Source organism: Pan paniscus, chromosome 8, assembly GCF_029289425.2.
Source record: "Pan paniscus chromosome 8, NHGRI_mPanPan1-v2.0_pri, whole genome shotgun sequence".
NCBI classification, from domain to species: Eukaryota; Metazoa; Chordata; class Mammalia; order Primates; family Hominidae; genus Pan; species Pan paniscus.
Window position 1 is genome coordinate 37,273,115 of NC_073257.2, and position 11,142 is coordinate 37,284,256.

Below are 11,142 nucleotides of genomic sequence, written 5' to 3' on the forward strand. Positions count from 1 at the left end.
GCAGAGTGCCTTGGCATAGGAGTACTTAGAACTAAAATAAGGGCTTCCTATGCTAGGCAACCAAGTTAGTCACTTGCTTTGTAGGCAAAAGCAAAGTATTTGTGGATTTTAAGCAGAAAAATGTGTTTTGAACGCAGTGAGGGGAATGATGAAAGGTAGTTGGAGGCTCAGAAAGAGCTGAGGGGGGCTGGGTGTAGTGGCTCACGCCTGTAATTCCAGCACTTTGAGAGGCCCAGGCAGGAGGACTGCTGGAAACCAGGAGCTTGAGACCAGACTGGACAACATAGTGAGACCCTGTCTTTAAAAAAAAAAAAATTAATGGCTAGGCGTGGTGGTGTGTACCTGTAGTTCCAGTTACTTGGGAGGCTGAGGTGGGAGGATCGCTTGAGACTGGGAGGTCGAGGCTGTAGTGAGCCATGATCATGCCACTGCACTCCAGCCTGGGAGACAGAGCAAGACCCTGTCTCTAAATAAAGAAGGAAAGAAAGTAGAAAAAAAAAAAAAAGAAAAAGCTGAGGGAGTTCCTGAGTCTGATTTGTGGCTGTGCAGAAGCTCAGGGGACAGGTGGCAGAGGCTGACAAAGTGGGTGACCCCACCTGATGCCTGTCGAGCTGAGTGAGGTGACTTGCTTCCAGTTGGTCCGAGGCCGCACTTCTCCACCCCTTCCTTCCACCTCCACCTTCTGCAGCATTAAAACACACTGCTTGCCCATGGGTGACACTGGGGGGACATCTCTGGATTCCATCACGTCAGTCACTGTCCAGGGAGTCGGGCACATTTCCCGTATTCTTTAGCTACGGCAATGTCAGGTGCTTCTGGCAAGGTGCAGGCGTTGAGAAAAATGAACAAGATCTTTACATTTTTGGTTTTTTAACTGGAGACCAAGGATTTGAAAAATTAGCTCAGTTGCTGTCTCAAGGTCAGTCACACCATAGTCTAAAGAGCTGACCTCCCAAAAAATGCTTCCCCAAAACACCCCCATCCTGTGTGCAGCCATACCATCTACCACCCCTGGGCTTTAACGGCTCCCTTTGCTGCCAGAGAAAATGCCACCCCACTTCTGGTACCCCCTGAGGTGGTGACAGCAGCTTGATCTGGGAAGAGCGCAGTCCCTCAGATGGACCTGAGTGGCACATGGCCCAGCTGAGACAGTTCCACACTCGGGAGTCAGCTCCAGGTCTGCCTGAGGTTCTGGCTACCTTCCACACCTCAGTGCCAGCCTCTGGTGCCCCAGGAAAGAAAAATAGCTTTCTGCTAGGCTGTCTTCCTGCTGCAGAATTAGAAAAGACTCGAGCGTGGCTTTGAGGAAGGGAAGTCACCCAATCAGCTTCTTTTTCCCGAGACCTCTACTCATGGCTTCCCCAGTGGGAAACAGGGCTGGAAAATGGCACCTGATTGGAGGTAGCAATTGTTGCCTGGAACAAAGGACAGAAGGAGGGAGAGAAGATCATCAGGGATAGGAGAAGGTGGCTGAGGAGACAGTGACGTTGTGAGTGATGTGATGGTGACAAGTGTGGCTCTGAAGTCAGGGAGAGTGGCCACGATGTGTGAGCGGCTTCCAGAAGCCAAGAACCTTCAAAAAGGCACCAGAGGTTGAGTCAAGGAGGCATCCAGGCAACGTCTGCAAAGCCATTGTTGTCAGTGGGAAAGCTCTGGGGAACCAAATGAGGGCAGTCATCCTAGAATGTGGCAACGGAATCTTTGCAGACCTGATATATTTTGTTTTGCTTTTAAGAATTTATGTGCGCAAAGCTGTTATTTGAATTTCAAGTAGGAATTGAGTGTGTAGTAGGTTCAGCTTGACTCATTGCAAATAAGTATTTTACCTGTCTCTGAAATGACTTTTGGTAGCAGAAAATGAAATTACTTCAAAGAAATCAAAGCATCTTTCCTTGAGGGAGTTTTATTTCTCACAGCTCTTACTCTGAGCTTCAATTTCCTGTGAAAAACTGAGATTGCTTATGAAAATGGCTGAGTTAGCAACTAAAAGCATGTTTAAATTACATATGTAAGAGAAGTTAAATGCATTTAAACAAACTTCTGGGTTCTATGTGTTCTGTTTTTTATATACTTCGCCCAGTAAATTCTATTGTTTCAGAAAAGCCTTGTTTCTTGTTATAACTTTGGGGCATGGAAAAAAAGAAAAACCTCGTTTCTAAGTGGCATAAATAATACATCATCACCTAAAATCCTCAAGTGGGTCAGGTGGGATGGCTTATGCCTGTAATCCCAGCACTTTGGGAGGCTGAGGTGGGCGGATCACTTGAGGCCAGGAGTTTGAGACCAGCCTGGTCAACACAGTGAAACCCCATCTCTACTAAATGTAGAAAAAATTAGCCGGGCATGGTGGCACACACCTGTAATCCCAGCTACTCAGGAGGCTGAAGCATGAGAATCGCTTGAACCCAGGAGGCGGAGGTTGCAGTGAGCTGAGATCCCGCCACTGCACTCCAGTCTGGGTGACAGAGTGAGACTCTGTCTCAAAAACAAAGTAAAATCATCAGGTGGGCTAGATTTTATTCAAATACACAATACTAACCTGATGTTTCCATTCACTTTTGTGTTCTTAGTATATTGCAAAGGGGTAGAAATCTCTCAAATTTTTGTAAGTTCTGGAATTCTATGTTATCAAAATGAAAACTGGAACCACTGGAGTCAATCTGACAGATTAACACCATCACTAGCCATTAGAACATGTGGGGGATGGGGGCATCTGATCCTACACCATCACTAACCATTAGAACATGTGGGGGATGGGGAGGGATCTGATCCTACACCATCACTAACCGTTAGTACATCCTGGGGGTGGGGGGATCTGATCTAGGTGGAGATCTCAGATTTTCCTTTCCTAAGATTGTCCTGAGCTAACCTTGGACAAATGGCTGAATCTCTCTGTGCCTGAGTTTCTTCATCATAAGACAGGGATATTATACTTCTGTATCATCCGGGGCTAGGTTCAGCTGCACATGACAGAAAACCCGAAGTAATAATGGTTGAAACGAGAGAAGTTGATTTCTCATATCCAAGCAGCCCAGAGGTAGGCGGCCCACAGTGTCATCTATTTGGGATCCACTGTGCAAGGCTCTCGTTTAGAGATTCCCGCGTGTTTCAAGGGGATGTGGAAGCCAGGCTGTGTCCAGTCTGTGGTAAGAGGAAAGCATATAGAAGCCCATGCCCCCTGCGTGTGCACGCAGTGGCTGGAGTATGCGTTAAACCACTTCATCTAGTCCTGTGGCCACACCTAGCTGCGAAGGAGGCTGAGAAGTGTGGTCTCTAAGAAGCAGTACTGGGAAATAACCGGGACTCTGCGTCACAATCTGCGTCACAATCTGCGCAGTTGTGAGACCTGTGTATTGATGCGTATCAAATACTTGGGACAGGACCTGGCACACTGTATGTGCTCAGTGAATGCTGGCTGTTATACACGAAGTGGTGGAGGCAGGGAATTTGGCAGTACGGAAATGCGTATGTCTAAAGGAGAACTGCTTCTCAATTGTCCTTTCCTATTCTTTCTTATCCCAGATGAATTGCTGGGATTGGGTAGAGACGTAGAGTCAATTGGGTAGAATGTATTGGCACTGGCTGGAGAGGCCAAAGCGTTGTTGCATTTCTAATTCAAGGACATCTCATTCATGCCAGGAGGGAGGGTAGTAATTTGGGGTTTACAGCAGTGATTGCAGTACTGTTGTGCAGCGGGTCCAGGCAGGTAGGGGAAGCAGCCTGGTGAGGCTGAGAAAACTGGGGAGCACACATGCACTCTCTAAGGGGTGACTGCAACCTGCCACTACCCTGTAGGGGGACTAGCGCTGCTAGACCTTCCAGTTTTTAAAAAGTCTGGATTTTTATGTGACATCTTTTTGTTCGCCTTGAACACTGTCTTATTATGGCCACAGGCAAGCAATCAGTTCAGTAAGACCACATGAGATGAAAATAATTAGGTGAGGGACAGGCTGGAAAAAGCTATCAGGAGCTGCAGCTGGAGGGCATGATCATGACAAATTCTGGGACAAGGTTACATAAGAAAGGACATCAGGGGTGGAGCTTCAGTTTTCAGCCCCTTCTCAGCTGGGTAAGAAACCCAAGGAAGGAAGAAATGCTAAAGCTACAGTTTTATGACTTTTGTTTGCATGATTTCTGCTCAAATAGGCTGGAGGAATGGGATGATGACTATATTCTAACATTTAAAATGCTGTCAATACTAGAACTGTAATACCGCACTCCTTTAAACAAGAAAAAGCCACATTTCTGTTTTTGTGGTTGACTACATGATTTAAGTTTTTGTTCTGTTTTCTCCAACCCCTCCATGAGAAATCTCCAAGCATAAGATTATTTTGCTCATTTCTTGAGGATAAATCTGTTTGAATGATGTTTTCTCAGGGCAGGGATGGGAAGTGTCTGCTAATCAATAATGAACCCCCGGGAACCAAGAGGGTCTGTAAACAAAGCTCTGGCTCCCCTCGTTACCCCACGGCTCAAGCATCCTGTGGGGCCACAGGTAGCTTTGCAGAAGAGGTCACGCCAATGGAAAGGGAATAATTGGATATTTCTCCTTCTAAGAATTCATGAGAAGGAAAAAATGTGGAATGTTATAAGAAAGTCAACATGGCCTAAGGGAAACTTTAATAGGCTTTTCAAGTCAGTCACGCGAGCCAAAACAGAGAGAGAATGATAAAGATGCAAGGCTCTCTGGCTGCTCAAAACATGAAATAAAGGAGACTTTTTTTTGGCGGGGGGGTGTCAACAGTATAGTCTAAAAATGTCAAGGCTTATTGCGCAGGTTAACGGTTTTTGATTTCTTGGTATCTGAGGTTAGCCACAGGGGAGTGTATTATTATAAAGTCACCTGGCTTCACGGTGGCTCTCGGTGGTTTTACTTACCGATAGACTTTTATTCTCAGATTCTTAAGATAAGGAATCCTCTAAGAAAACCTTCCTGAGACTCCTGAGTCTGAGCTACTAGGAATCTTACGCTGTCTTCCAAAGTCACTGTGTAAATGTGCATTTATCAATATGGTTTATGATTTCTCCTGCCCATTAGTCTTTAAAAAGCACTCTTTGGGTATTCTCAAAGATTAAAAAAAAGATGAAGTATCATTTGGGTATACTGAACTATGTACACCATGACAAACATTTACTTTTCTGGCTCAAAGATAATGATAAAAGAAGTTTACTACCCTGATTTGTATAAACTGTGAACACATGCTTTACCATATGAGAAAGCAGATCACCGTAGGCACGAGTCAGTAGAAATATCAAAGAATCAAACCTGCTAAAACTGAAGGTATGATAGCTATTGGATCCAGATATAAAATAACAGAAAACACAATAACCAAGACAAGGATTATTATTTCTCTCATTTTACATGTGAGGAAAACTAATATGTAAGTTGGGTAGCCTGTCCAAACACATCCACTTTGTAAATGGTAAGGTCTAGATTTGAAGTCAGGCAGTTTGGTCCTATAATTCTTATAAAATTTGTTTTATATTTTACAGAAATAAAAGGGGATAAAATGTGACGCAAGCAAGAGAGATCTCAAAACTGACTAGGCTGTTTTAAAAACAGCTAAAGAGAACTTTCTGAACTGAGAGAAGTGAAATTTAAAACTCACTGAACAGATTAATTAGACATGGCTGAAAGCAAAATAATAAATTGGAATATAATTCTGAAGAACTTACCCAGAATGCAGCACAGAGAGAAAATGAGAAGTAAAATATAAACAATAAGGTAAAAAATACAGAGAATAGAGTAAGTTCATTCAACATACATTTAACAGGAGGAGTTCCTAAAGGAGATAACAGAGCAAAGGGGGAAGAGCCAATATTAAAAGTGACTGAGACATTTTACAGAAGTGACAAAAGATACCAATCCTCAGTTTCAGCAAGCCAAACAAATCCTAAGCAGAATAATAAAAAGAAACCCACATCTAAACACATTGCGGCAAAGCCTCAGAACACCCAGGACAAAGAAACGATCTTAAAACAGTCTGAGAATAAAAATACACAGACCCAGACCGAAAACTGATTCATAGCAGCAACACCAGAAGCCAAGAAAAAGGGACTAATATCTCCAAAATGTTGAGGGAAAAGATTGCTGTGTACCTATTTGTGTATCCAGCATAATGATCTTTCAAGTGTGAAAGCAAAATAATTACATTTAAAGATAAACCAAAGCTGAGAATGTTTATCCCTAATGACTCTCACTAAAACTTCTGAAAGACACAATTTAGGTAGAAGGAAAATTATCCTAGAAGGTAGGTCTGCAGTTCAAGAAGGAACAGTGATTATTGAAAATGGTAAAAATATAAGAATCTAACCATTGGCATTGATTGTATAAAACAACAATGATAGTATGTAAGTTGGGAGAGGATGACTGGACTTAAATTAGGCCTAGATTTTTGTGTTGTTTGTGAGAAATGTACAGCTATTGATTAAATGTTTCATATGCATATTAAATTTCCTAGGGTGTGCATTAAAAGGATAGAAATTAGGGAGGAAATGAAAAGTGAAGGAAAAAATCCATCTAAATTAAGAATGAAAAACATGTCACCAAAAAGCGGTCACATGAAAAAACCCCAAAACGCAATTCAACAGATGATGAAAACAGATCAGTAAGTACTATCAATGGAAAATGACTAACTGGGAAAATTAAATGGTACGGTTTGTAAGATTGATTTAAAAACAAGGGAAAGGAAAGGAAATGTAGCTATGTGGCATTTAATATATAAAGACAAAAGATATTAAAGATTAAAGACATATACTCAATAGTGTGTGTGCCTTTCAACTGGAGAGTACATGTCTTTTTCAAACACACCTACACCATTAGTTAGAACTGATTGAAATGGAATGGAAAAAATACACCAAGAATGAAAAACACACAAACCAAAACAAAGCTAGTGTAACTAAATTAATATATGGCAAAATACAAAATAGACTTTAACTAGAAATGAAAAGAATCACTAGAAAATAATAAAAAATTATTATGTAATCACAAGTGAAGAAACAGGAAGTTATAGCCATTCTAAATGTGCAAAACAACAACAAATAACAACAAAAAAAAAACCGACAAGGAGAAAGTGACAAATTCATTATCCACCCCAGGGGGCAGCCATGCTCAGTAACTGATAGACCTCCCAAAATCACATGAATTTTGATCCGTCAGATCAGGTATGGATTTGAAATCACAATAGACATACACTCAATGATGTGTGCCTTTCAACTGGAGAGTACAGATCTTTCCCAAACGCACATACATTAGTTAGGACTGATTGTACAGTAGCCTCAACAAATTTCAAAGAACTAGGATCACACAGACCACATATTCTGCCACAACGCAGTTTAGAAAACTACAAAAACTAGAAAAATCCCATCTCTTTGGAAAATTTAAAACATATTTCTGAGCAACCCACGTGTCAAGACAAAATCGTAATAGGAAATACAAAAATACTTAGCATTAAATCTTGTTTGACACAGCGTATACTATTTACAAGGAAATGTATAATCTTAAATAACTGATACTCGGCCTGAGCATTCAACTTGAGAAATTAAAGAGAACAGAAGAATCTTCTCAATAAAAAGTAAAGACAACATCATATTGAGTTATAAAATAAATTCATGTGTAAGCTCATAAGACCCAGAATGGCCTAGATAAGAAGAAACAGGCAGGGAAGATTTCCTATCAAGATTTATAAGGTGTGTATTAGGACCAATGGACTAGGACTGGCCAATGGAACAGTGAGCCCCACACAGTCCAACACATATATGGGAAGTGACATGGCAGAGCTGGCATTGCACCCCAGAGGGGAAGCGGGGTACTTTCAGTACATGGTATTGGGACCACAGGATAAAAAATATAGATCCCCACTTCCCATCATACACAACAATCAATGCCACATAGATCAAGGTCCTTTATTTTCAAGTGTCCAGTGTTAGACAAATTATACAATGGCCCTGCTCCTAACCATGTAATTGTTTTTCTCAGTCTAGGCTCTGAACAAAATCCCTCTTCATCCAACAAATATTTTCTGTGTGCCAGCTATCTTCCTGCCAATTGTTCTAGGCATGGAATACACGAGTAAACCAAAGACCTCTACCCTTGTGGGGCTTACAGTCTTGTGGATAATTGACATATATGGCAGTAGTTATGTATCAGGCACTTTATCAGCCCTGACATACTCATTACATCCTTGATAGACACTACTGTCTCTAAGTGCCAGAGCTAGGATCTGAAGTAAGTTAGCCTGCCAACTCTCAGAATCCCAGCTAACTACTGTATTACATCTACTGCCTTCCTTATTGCCTTAGTGAAGAATGTGCCATGGAATGTTTTTGCTTAAACATGTATGTGATGATCCTAAGACATTGTTATGTGCAATGAATTGACTTCTACGGATCTAACGTACTGGATAGGTACCATCCATCCTTGGAAGAATTTTGAGAATAGCTACTCAAATCATTTTCTGTGTTGTGTGGTCAGATGAGAAAGCCTGAGTGGGCAGAGATGGTACCACTGTGCTCTAGCTTGGGTGACAGAGTGAGACCCTGTCTCAAAAAAACAAAAAAGTAACAAAAAGTGAGGTACAGTGATTCCACCTTCTGGGAAAGTTTAATCATACCTTAAAATCTAATGCTGACTAGGTGAAATTCAGACAATGTCATACATGAGCACCTAGTTTTTTGCTTTGTTCTGTTGGTAGATTTTTACAACTGCCATCTTCATTCTACTCTCAGAAAGTAAAGGTTTCAAGACATGTTTTGTTTTGTGTCTGTAAGAAAGCATCTTCAGGACCCCATGGTCAACAAATTTGACAATCGATAAATCTTTATGTCCAATTCCCAATATTTTCCTTTTGTAACTGCTTCATTGGAAGGTTTGAGCATATATTATACTGTCTAAACCTTCTCCTTGCCTGGACAAAACTAAGCTTCCTTCTGCTTTGTATTTCCTTCTACTGTCCTAAGATGCTGTTCCAGCTCTCGTGGTATTTAGCTTTCATAGCAGGGATGCTGGGAGGTCTGTGTAACAGATGCTCTTCCCCTAGTACAACTCCCCTCCTTCCTTCCTTCCTGGGCAGCCAGCTGAGATGCCTGTTACAATTGGCTCCTACTGTTCTCTGTTGCACAAATCAGTCAGCTAAAGCAGCCCTGCTGGTGTCGTAAGGTTTAACCTTGCTACAGTGAAATGGCAAGTAGGGACATTTGATTGTCTTGCATACGAATCCAGGGATCTGACATTTTGTAGCAAAAAGCTCATCAAAAACGACCAGAGGAAAAGAAAATCCTGCCATTCTACCTAATATCAGTCACAAAATGAACTCCAGCACATGAAAACGAACTTTAAGCCTACTACAAAACAAATATATACCATATGTCTGTGGATAGGGAAGTATTTTTTAGTGGTTCTCAAAATACACATATAAAAGCCAACAAATGGGGATAAATAAAATTTAAAACTATGCAAAGAAACACCTGAAACAAAGTTTAAAAACTATAGACTGAAAGAGGGGATTTGAAATTAAGATTAGTATCCAAATCTTGTAAAGATCTGTGAGAAAAAAAACAACAGAAATATGATCAAAGGTTCACATAGCTGGACGCAATGGCTCATGCCTGTAATCCCAGCACGTTGGGAGGCTGAGGCGGAAGGACTCCCTGAGCTCAGGAGTTCAAGACCAGCCTGTCCAACATGGTGAAACCCCGTCTCTACTAAAAAATACAAAAAATTAGCCAGGTGTGATGGCGCGTGGCTGTAATCTCAGTTACGCGGAAGACTGAGGCAGGAGAATTGCTTGAATCTGGGAGGTGGAGGTTGCAGTGAGCTGAGATCACGCCACTTCACTCCAGCCTGGTGACAGAGCGAGACTGTGTCGTCTCCAAAAAAAAAAAAAACTTAATTCAGTTGGAAACCAGAATAGCCAATGAACATCTGAAACATGGTCTCTGCCCTAGTAATGCAGGAAATGTAAACCAGTGAGAGATCTCACACCCATCAACTTTGTTTTAAAAACAAAATTTTTAAACACTGACAGTACCTACTGTCCTTGAGGAAGTGAAGAGATGAGAATCCTCGTACACTGCCAGCGAACTCTGGAGATTAATTTGACAAAACCTAGTAAAGCTGCAATGTGCCAGGTCGGTGCAGTGGCTCACACCTGTAATCGCAGCACTTTGGGGGACCAAGACAGGCAAATCACTTGAGCCCAGGCATTTGAGACCAGTCTGGGCAACATGACGAAACCTGGTCTCTACAAAAAAATACACAAAGTAGAATCCAATTTAAATTATATTCAGTTAAGTCAAGGATGTCCATGAAAAGAACATATAAATATGCTAATAGGAGGAAATGGTATAATAAAAATATTAATCCAAAAGAGGCAAGAAACAAGAGAAAAGGATAGGTAAAATGCCCTGGTCATGGAGAAAATGAATGGTTCAGCTGTAGATGTGAATCCAAACACATAAATAATCATATTAAATGTAACTGGGTTACGTATTCCAACTAAGAGACTATGTTTAAAGAAAATCTATATGCTGTTATGAGAAAAATACAAAAGGATTAATACGGATGAAAATGATGTATTATGCAAATACTAACCAAAAGTAACTAATATAGCTACATTAATATATAAAATAAGGCAATAAAGCTTTGGTTGAGACTGATTATGAAGGACATTTCATAATAGAAGGGTCAATCTACCACAAAGACGTAACAATTCTAAATTTATGTTCACTTAGTAAACTAACTTCAAAATAAAAGACTGACATAAAAGATATGCAAATCTACATTCATATCATAATATTCTATCACTTCTCAGGAACTGGTAAGAGCCAGGTAAGAAATCTATAATGATCTAGATCTGTAAAACATGATTAAATTTGACCTAATACACCAAATAAAAAGCATCCAGTAAGGACAGAAACATATTCTTTTCAAGTAGACATGTATTATTTCTCAAAATTGACCATATAGTGGGTCAAAATGGATGTCTCAATTTCAAATGTATGTTTAATGATAATGTAACATTATGCTGGAGTCAACATAACCAGAAAGTTTTCAAATGTTTGGAAATTAAGCAATACATTGCTAAATAACTCACAGGTTAAAGAAAAAAATCAGAATGCAAACTAGAAAGCATTTTGAAATGA